The sequence below is a fragment of the Lipotes vexillifer genome, unplaced genomic scaffold, assembly GCF_000442215.2.
Source record: "Lipotes vexillifer unplaced genomic scaffold, Lipotes_vexillifer_v1.1 scaffold1275, whole genome shotgun sequence".
Classification (NCBI taxonomy): domain Eukaryota; kingdom Metazoa; phylum Chordata; class Mammalia; order Artiodactyla; family Lipotidae; genus Lipotes; species Lipotes vexillifer.
Window position 1 is genome coordinate 288952 of NW_006770093.1, and position 7292 is coordinate 296243.

At 44.7% G+C, this 7292-nt stretch overlaps 1 pseudogene; it reads left to right on the forward strand.

Moving 5' to 3' along the window:
• The first annotated feature begins 5865 nt into the window (after nt 1-5865).
• LOC103090519 (HD domain-containing protein 2 pseudogene) lies at nt 5866-6444 on the forward strand (annotated as a pseudogene).
• The last annotated feature ends 848 nt before the right edge of the window (nt 6445-7292 follow it).

Here is a 7292-nt window from a genome sequence, read left to right on the forward strand (position 1 = left end):
ACTTCTGCAACAGAGAACATCAGTAGCTGTCAGCCCTGCCAGCCTCTGAACCAGATGCCAGCAAGGAGAACCACCTCCCCTTCGTGTTTCTTGAGACATTTAATGAATGACTTAGCTCACACTCAGCATTCTTCTTTTCACTCCCTTGAATTATTTGCATATGTATTTGCCTCCTCTGCTACACAGTAAACTTCTTTTAGAATCTTGGTAACCCTTATGTGTCCAACCCAATGCACCGCACATGGTAGGCATTCAATGAAAGTTTGAATAAGTAAAAAACAAGAAACAAAGAATCCCCAACAAGGATGAGATATTTACCTTACACAGATGCAAGAGAGAGACAGAAATTCCCAGTTTTCTCCTAACAGTTTTTGGTTGTAGAGATTCCCTCCAAGGAAAGCCTTGGCTGCACCCTCCAATGCCCTCATATGTAACCAGTTCCTCTGTCCCTCTATTTCCCACCAGTAGAGAGAATCATTTTCTGAAATCTGACTGTGATTCTAACTCACACACCAAACCAGAGAGGGATGGGAAAGGAAGAGGCTTTAGCTTCAGAGGAGGCAGTTTGAGAGATCACAGCCAAGGAGAAAAACAAAAAATATGTTTTAAGATCCAAAGATGTGATAAGGACGATACCTTTGCTGACTCGAGCGAGCGACAGTGAAATGACTTGCTCTCTTTCCGTGTGGAGACTGTAGCACCAGTCAGCTTTCTTCGCCTTTTGTCTGCTCTGGAGTGGGCGTGGCCACAATTGCACCACTGGGAATTCACAGGGAAAAATTCTGCTTTGTATTTTTTTAAGTTCATTCAACCTTATACTGGCCAAAATAATGGCAAACAGTATACTTGATCATAGTGTTTGCAGAGATTCCAGGAGTTTCTGACTTGGTTCATTTATTTATTGCTTTGCTCTAAACAGTTATAAACATGTAGTCTTAGAAAAAGGGAAGAAGAGGAAACTTAAGTTTCTAAAAATATTTGGTGGGGGATGGAGGGAGAACTCCTAAAAGCAGAATTGTAGATAGTTAGAGTTGGAGGGGCGCTTAGGAGTTGTAGTTTGTGTTTTGGCTTAATTTGTTTATTGCGCCCCAGGGCTGAGTATGAATTGATGGAATACTTAGCAGCCCCCGCCCCGCAGCTAAGGGGTGGCTCTTGAGAGAAGACGATCCATCTTTTCTGAAGAGGGAGGTCTGCTTGAGTAGGCATACATCACTCTGAGTATGGGGTGACAACCTCTCTGTTAGGGGAGGGTACAGGAGAGAAAAATGATAGTCAACCACAGAAGTCCATCCTTTTACTCCTCTGAATACTTTCAATCCATTTCAGACAGAAGTGACAGAGCTTTAGGAGAAAACTCTTTTCCTGGCCATGTTTGGCTTCTACCAGAGCCCAAAGAGAAGAATGGTCTTCTCTAGGATAAACCCAAGGTGTGTGAGGATAGCTGCAGACTCAGGGAGGTATGGACAAGGCTGGAAGCCAGTGGCTGGATTTAAGAATGGAGATTGGGGGACTTCCCTGGTGGTCCATTGGTTAAGACTCCACGCTTCCACTGCAGGGGCCTGGATTCCATCCCTGGTCGGGGAGCTAAGATCATGCATGCTGCGTGGCACGGTCAAAAATAAAAGAAGAATGGAGATTGAGAAAGGGAGGGACTCAGGGACTCTTATACACGACCCTGATTCAGTGCTGCCTGGCTGTTATCATCAAAGACTTTTTCAGTATCCTGAGGCTGGCCCAGTTCAGGTGGCAGAACACCAGACTCTTAGCAGATAAATGTTTCAGGCTTCCTGGTTGGAGTTTAAGCCATATAATTTAAAGTAAAGGAAATGGATGGGAAAAGAGGGTAGAGGAGGAATATAAAAAGTAAAGAGAGGGCTTCCCTGGTGGCGCAGTGGTTGAGAGTCCGCCTGCCGATGCAGGGAACATGGGTTCGTGCCCCGGTCCACGAAGATCCCACATGCCGCGGAGCGGCTGGGCCTGTGAGTCATGGCCGCTGAGCCTGCGCATCCGGAGCCTGTGCTCTGCTATGGGAGAGGCCACAACAGTGAGAGGCCCGCATACTGCAAAAAAAAAAAAAAAAAAAAAAAAAAGGAAGGCAAGACACCACAATGCAACATGATATTAAAAAGCAAAAAAAAGCTCAGAAGGGCTAGGAGTAAAGTGGTTTGGTGTGAGTTGAGTAAAGTACACTGTGTGGGCCTTGTTTAACGTAAATCATGAGGTTGGTTAGGTGATCATTAAGGTCTGTCCTAGGTGCGAAATCTCTGGTTCTGATTCTATTGTCCAGTTCAGTTCCTCCTGTTCACAGACCTGGTGTTATAATAGTTATAAATAAGAGCCACAGGAATAATTGGCATCCCAGGTAATGTAAATGTAGGACCAGATTGGGACGAGCTTGGGTGTCTCAGGATGGATCCTTTTGTGAAGGGTGTTGGCAGTCTGTGCTTCTCTTTCAGGCGACACAGAAATATTAACACTCGTTACCCCCTCTGCCTCTTACGGATCTTGTGAGGACTATTACTAAGAAACAATTGCAAAGCACATAGTGAATGTGGGCTGCTATGGAGATGCAATTAAACAAAAATAATAACAGCGCTAATGATGGCTTCTGTCACTTGGGACCCTGTATAGTCATCATTGTAATGCCTTAGATAACTGAAGAAAATATAGTTCTTATGAAAATAATGACTTGAAATTTCAACAGGGAGGACAATTTTCAGGTGAAGGCCTCCACTGAAACCTAGGGTGGGTTCAGTTTCTGGGAGGAATACATACCACCTCTTTGGTAATCCAGGAAAATACCCTTGGTTCCACCATCAGTGGCAACACCCATCCTGGCCGATGTCACATCTCTGTCATAGAAAATTACTCAAATGTGGTTGTTGAATTTCTCAAGGAGGGTCTGAACTGATTTTCTAGCCAGTCAACTGAGGTTGAGTCTCACCTAACTTTTTCCTGGACATGACCTTTTTGGAAACTGGTTTTTAAAGGAAGAACAAAAATGTGGGTGAGGTTTAGAGAGTGAGAAGTCCTTGCTTTGTTTTGGGGAACGTGCTTTTCTGTGAGTGTGAACAAAGCCTGACTTGCAAGTAATTCTCAGCACCAGACCTCCTCTTTCTAGGGAACAGAGAGAGGAACATACTGGAGCCCCAAGGGTGTTTGTGGGTTGTCCTGCGACTGGGAATTTGGGTGGTTTCCTGTATCTACTTCTTGACTCTGGGGAGGCCTCAAAAATCCTTCTTTAGTCATTTTTATCTAAATCATTCAGAAAAAAGTTATTGTGCCCTTATTCTGTGCCAGGGGTTTTGCCGGGCATCAGTATTTTTCTTTCATGATTCACAAAATTAGACAGGTATTGGGGCTTCCCTGGTGGCACAGGGATTAAGAATCCGCCTGCCAATGCAGGGGACACAGGTTCGAGCCCTGGTCCGGGAAGATCCCACATGCCGCTGGGCGACTAAGCCAGTGCGCCACAACAACTGAGTCTGGGCTCTAGAGCCCGCGAGCCACAACTACTGAGCCTGCGTGCCTAGAGTCCGTGCTCTGCTACAAGAGAAGCCACCGCAAATGAGAAGCCGACGCACCACAACGAAGAGTAGCCCCCGCTCGCCACAACTAGAGAAAGCCCGCACGCAGCAACAAAGACCCAATGAAGCCAAAAATAAATAAAATTAACTCTTAAAAAAAAAATTATAGGGCTTCCCTGGTGGCGCAGTGGTTGAGAGTCCGCCTGCCGATGCAGGGGACACGGGTTCGTGCCCCGGTCCGGGAAGATCCCACATGCCGCGGAGCGGCTGGGCCCGTGAGTCATGGCCGCTGAGCCTGCGCGTCTGGAGCCTGTGCTCCACAACGGGAGAGGCCACAACGGTGAGAGGCCCGCGTACCGCAGGGGGAAAAAAAAAAAAAAATATATATATATAGGTATGCAGGATGAGAGGATGTAGTATTTTGGTAGGTGACTGGATACGCTTTATGAGCTTGGAGGCTGTGGGTCTAACAGTCACGGTGGTGCTTTTCATTTGAAAACTGCTTTACATAGTTCACAAAGAGCTCTCACCGCACTGTCTCACTGGCTCCTCACTTTACCTACGAGAGACAGTGATTACCATGCCCTTTCCCAGCTGAGGACCCTTGAAGAGGTTAAGTGACCAACCTATGGTCACAAAACTGGCAGAGCCAGCACTTGAACTCAGGTTTCTGATTCCAAGTCCAAGCTTCTCTTTCCACAGCATATAGATGCGCCAGTCTCTTATCACCACCAACGCCAAGTGACAGGGCTGAAACTGATTGTCCTTAAAGGTCTTTCCTGCCTCAAACAGCCTATCATTCAGTGATTCTAAGGTTCTTTGTAAAAAAAAAAATAAAAAGAAAAAAAAGAAATGGTTTGAAATAGCTTTCCTCTCTTCTTCTACTATGAAATCTCACTTTTTTCTTTGGAAAGGGGTGAAGGCGATCAGCGTAATCGAGTACATGATCGTGGTGGAGTCTGAATGGGGACTTTGGTGATGCTCTCGTCATTGTATCACGAAGACAGGAATCATCTGTAAACGTCTTGGGAGCCAACTTTAAAATCATTGCATGTAGTTGGATGTGACAGGGTGACAGAGTGCTTGATTGAAGGGAGATAATCTAATCTGTGAGGTCGGTATTCTTATCACATTTATAGAAGAGGAAGCCTACGTGCAGGGAGATGGAGCAATCTGTTTGAGATCGCAAGGTTACCAAGTTGCCGAAATGGAATTCAGATTCCAGAGCCAAGGCTCAATCAACCACGAGGGAGTCTCTTTTCCTTAGTGTGTGACATTTTTCTTTCTTTCGCTCTTCTTAATGTCTAATTTCTTCTGCTTTGTCTTGTTAGTCTTTCGAAGGATGTAGAATGATATGTTGGAGAAAGATGCACCTCAGACACTATCTAGATTGAACACTTCCTAAAAGAGGACGTAGGCTCAGAGAGGGGGAGTGTCAATGTCCCAAGGTCACATGGAGGGTTCATGATGAGAGTGGGAACGAAAAATGAAAACTCGCTGTTTCTTGATTTCTAGTTCAAAATATCCCACTATCTAGTGACACTGGCTCTGTAGTAAAGAAAGGTAAGGTGAAGATATAATCTCTCTATGGCTCCTCATTAGTAAGTGAAAAAGGAGTTAAAAAAGTGAAACCCCATTCAGTGAGCGAAACCAGCTATGGTTTCTGCTCTCCTGGAAGCTGACAGCAAAAGTGTTCATCAATAATCCCCTATATGAGTAGATATGTACAAACTGAGATAAAAGTGTTGTGAGGGCATTGAACAGAGGAGCTAGTCTGAGGTCGGGAGTGGGTAGCTCAATGGGAAGGGAAGAGGGAACGTTCCAGGCAGAGAAAAAGTCATGGGGGTCAAATGATGAAATGAAAGCAGGGCATTGAGGCTGGAGCCCAGAGTTGAGGGGGGTTAAGAAGGTGGTGAGATGAGGGTGGGAAGGGAGGCAAGAGCCAGCCGGGCAGCGCCTTGTGTTGACCCCACTAAGGTCTTTACCCATTTAATTTTGGGTAAACTTTGGGCAAGTGCTCTGGGAACTCAGAGAGCATAGGGATGGCTGTGGCTTGGAGCAGATGGAGAAATTCAAGTTGACAGGGTGAGGAAGGGACAGTTTCATGGTCAGCCAGCAAATCCCCATTTAGCTGTGAGCCCCTTTCTTCCCCTAAGCTTGTTTGTTCCCTGATGTATGTGCTTTTATTGTTTCTAAATTCTCTTTCTTTCTTCTCTTGAGATGCTGGTAAATAGAGCTGTGCCCCCTCTTTGCCTTCTCCATTGGCTCTGTGTCCTTTTTTCTCTCTTTCACAGACACACTTTAAAAATCATAGTTCACTGTTGGGTTGGGTAGCCGCATGGCTGCGCCCATCTCAGGCCGCGGGGCCCAGAACCTGCTGCAGTTCCTGCGGCCGGTGGGGCAGCTCAAGAGAGTCCCACGTACTGGCTGGGCCTACAGAAATGTCCAGAAGCCAGAGAGCATATCAGGTCACATGTATAGGACGGCAATTATGGCTCTGGTGACCAAAGATGAACATCTTAACAAAGACCGACGTGTACGCCTAGCCCTGGTTCATGATTTGGCAGAATGCATCGCTGGGGACATAGCACCAGCAGATAACATCCCCAAAGAAGAAAAACATAGGCAAGAAGAGGAAGCTATGAAGCCACTCCCAGAGGATCTCAGAAAAGAGCTCTATGAACTTTGGGAAGAATATGAGACCCAATCTAGTGCCGAAGCTAAATTTGTGAAGCAGCTGGACCAATGTGAAATGATTCTTCAGGCACCTGAATATGAAGACCTTGAGAACAAGCCTGGGAGACTGCAGGACTTCTACAATTCCACCTGTCACCCTGAGATAGCCCAGCTTGTTTCTGAACTTGAGGCAGAAAGAAACGCTAACATAGCTGCCGCCGCCAGTGAGCCACACTCGTGAGACGCACTCCTGTAACAAACATTTTATTTTTCTGTTTCATGGTATTGTGTTTTGCCACTGTTGGTCTGTTGATTCCCCAGATGTGAGTCTGTTTATTTTCAATTGCCTGAACTCCAGCAAGAAACGTGATACAATTTGGACAGTAAAAGAAGCTACAGAACAGGGTGCGGTCCTGAAAATGCCATGGATGAAGAGTTGGAGGGTGGGGAGCTTTTTATGAACTGAATAAATAAATTTTTAAAACCTTAAAAAAAAATCAGAAAGCTTCCTGTGTGGCACAGTCATGTCTATGCTTCTCTCTCATTTTCTTCTTGCTGGCTAATTGTGACTGTCTAATTATAAGTGCATTCTTAAAAGATTTCCTTTTATTTTCCTTATGGGAGTCATAGTTATCTCTGGCCTGAACTTGTTTCTCAATTAAAAAAAAAAAAACTTGTATTACTTTTTTGGGTTCTAAAACATGTTGATTAAATATTGCTAGGGAAATACAAAAAATACAAAAAAAAAAAAAAAAGAGAGAGAGGAAGAAAATAAAACCCCCAAACAATTGAATAATTATTCAAAAAAAGCATTCACTATTATTATTTTGGTGTATTTCCTTTCAGTCTTTTTTTTCTCAAGGCATGTATACATTTGTTTTGATACAGATGAGATGCTCCAAGCATTTCAATATTTGCTTTCCTGAAATCTAAGGGGCATATATTTAGTAGACCATGCTAATCGAATATCCATCTACTCATTTGTGGGATTACTTGATAAATGTCTATCTTCATGCCCTGATCTCCCTTGCAGTTAGATTAGGGACACATGGTTTGTCTGGCCAATGCACTGTGAGCAGGAAGTCAGAC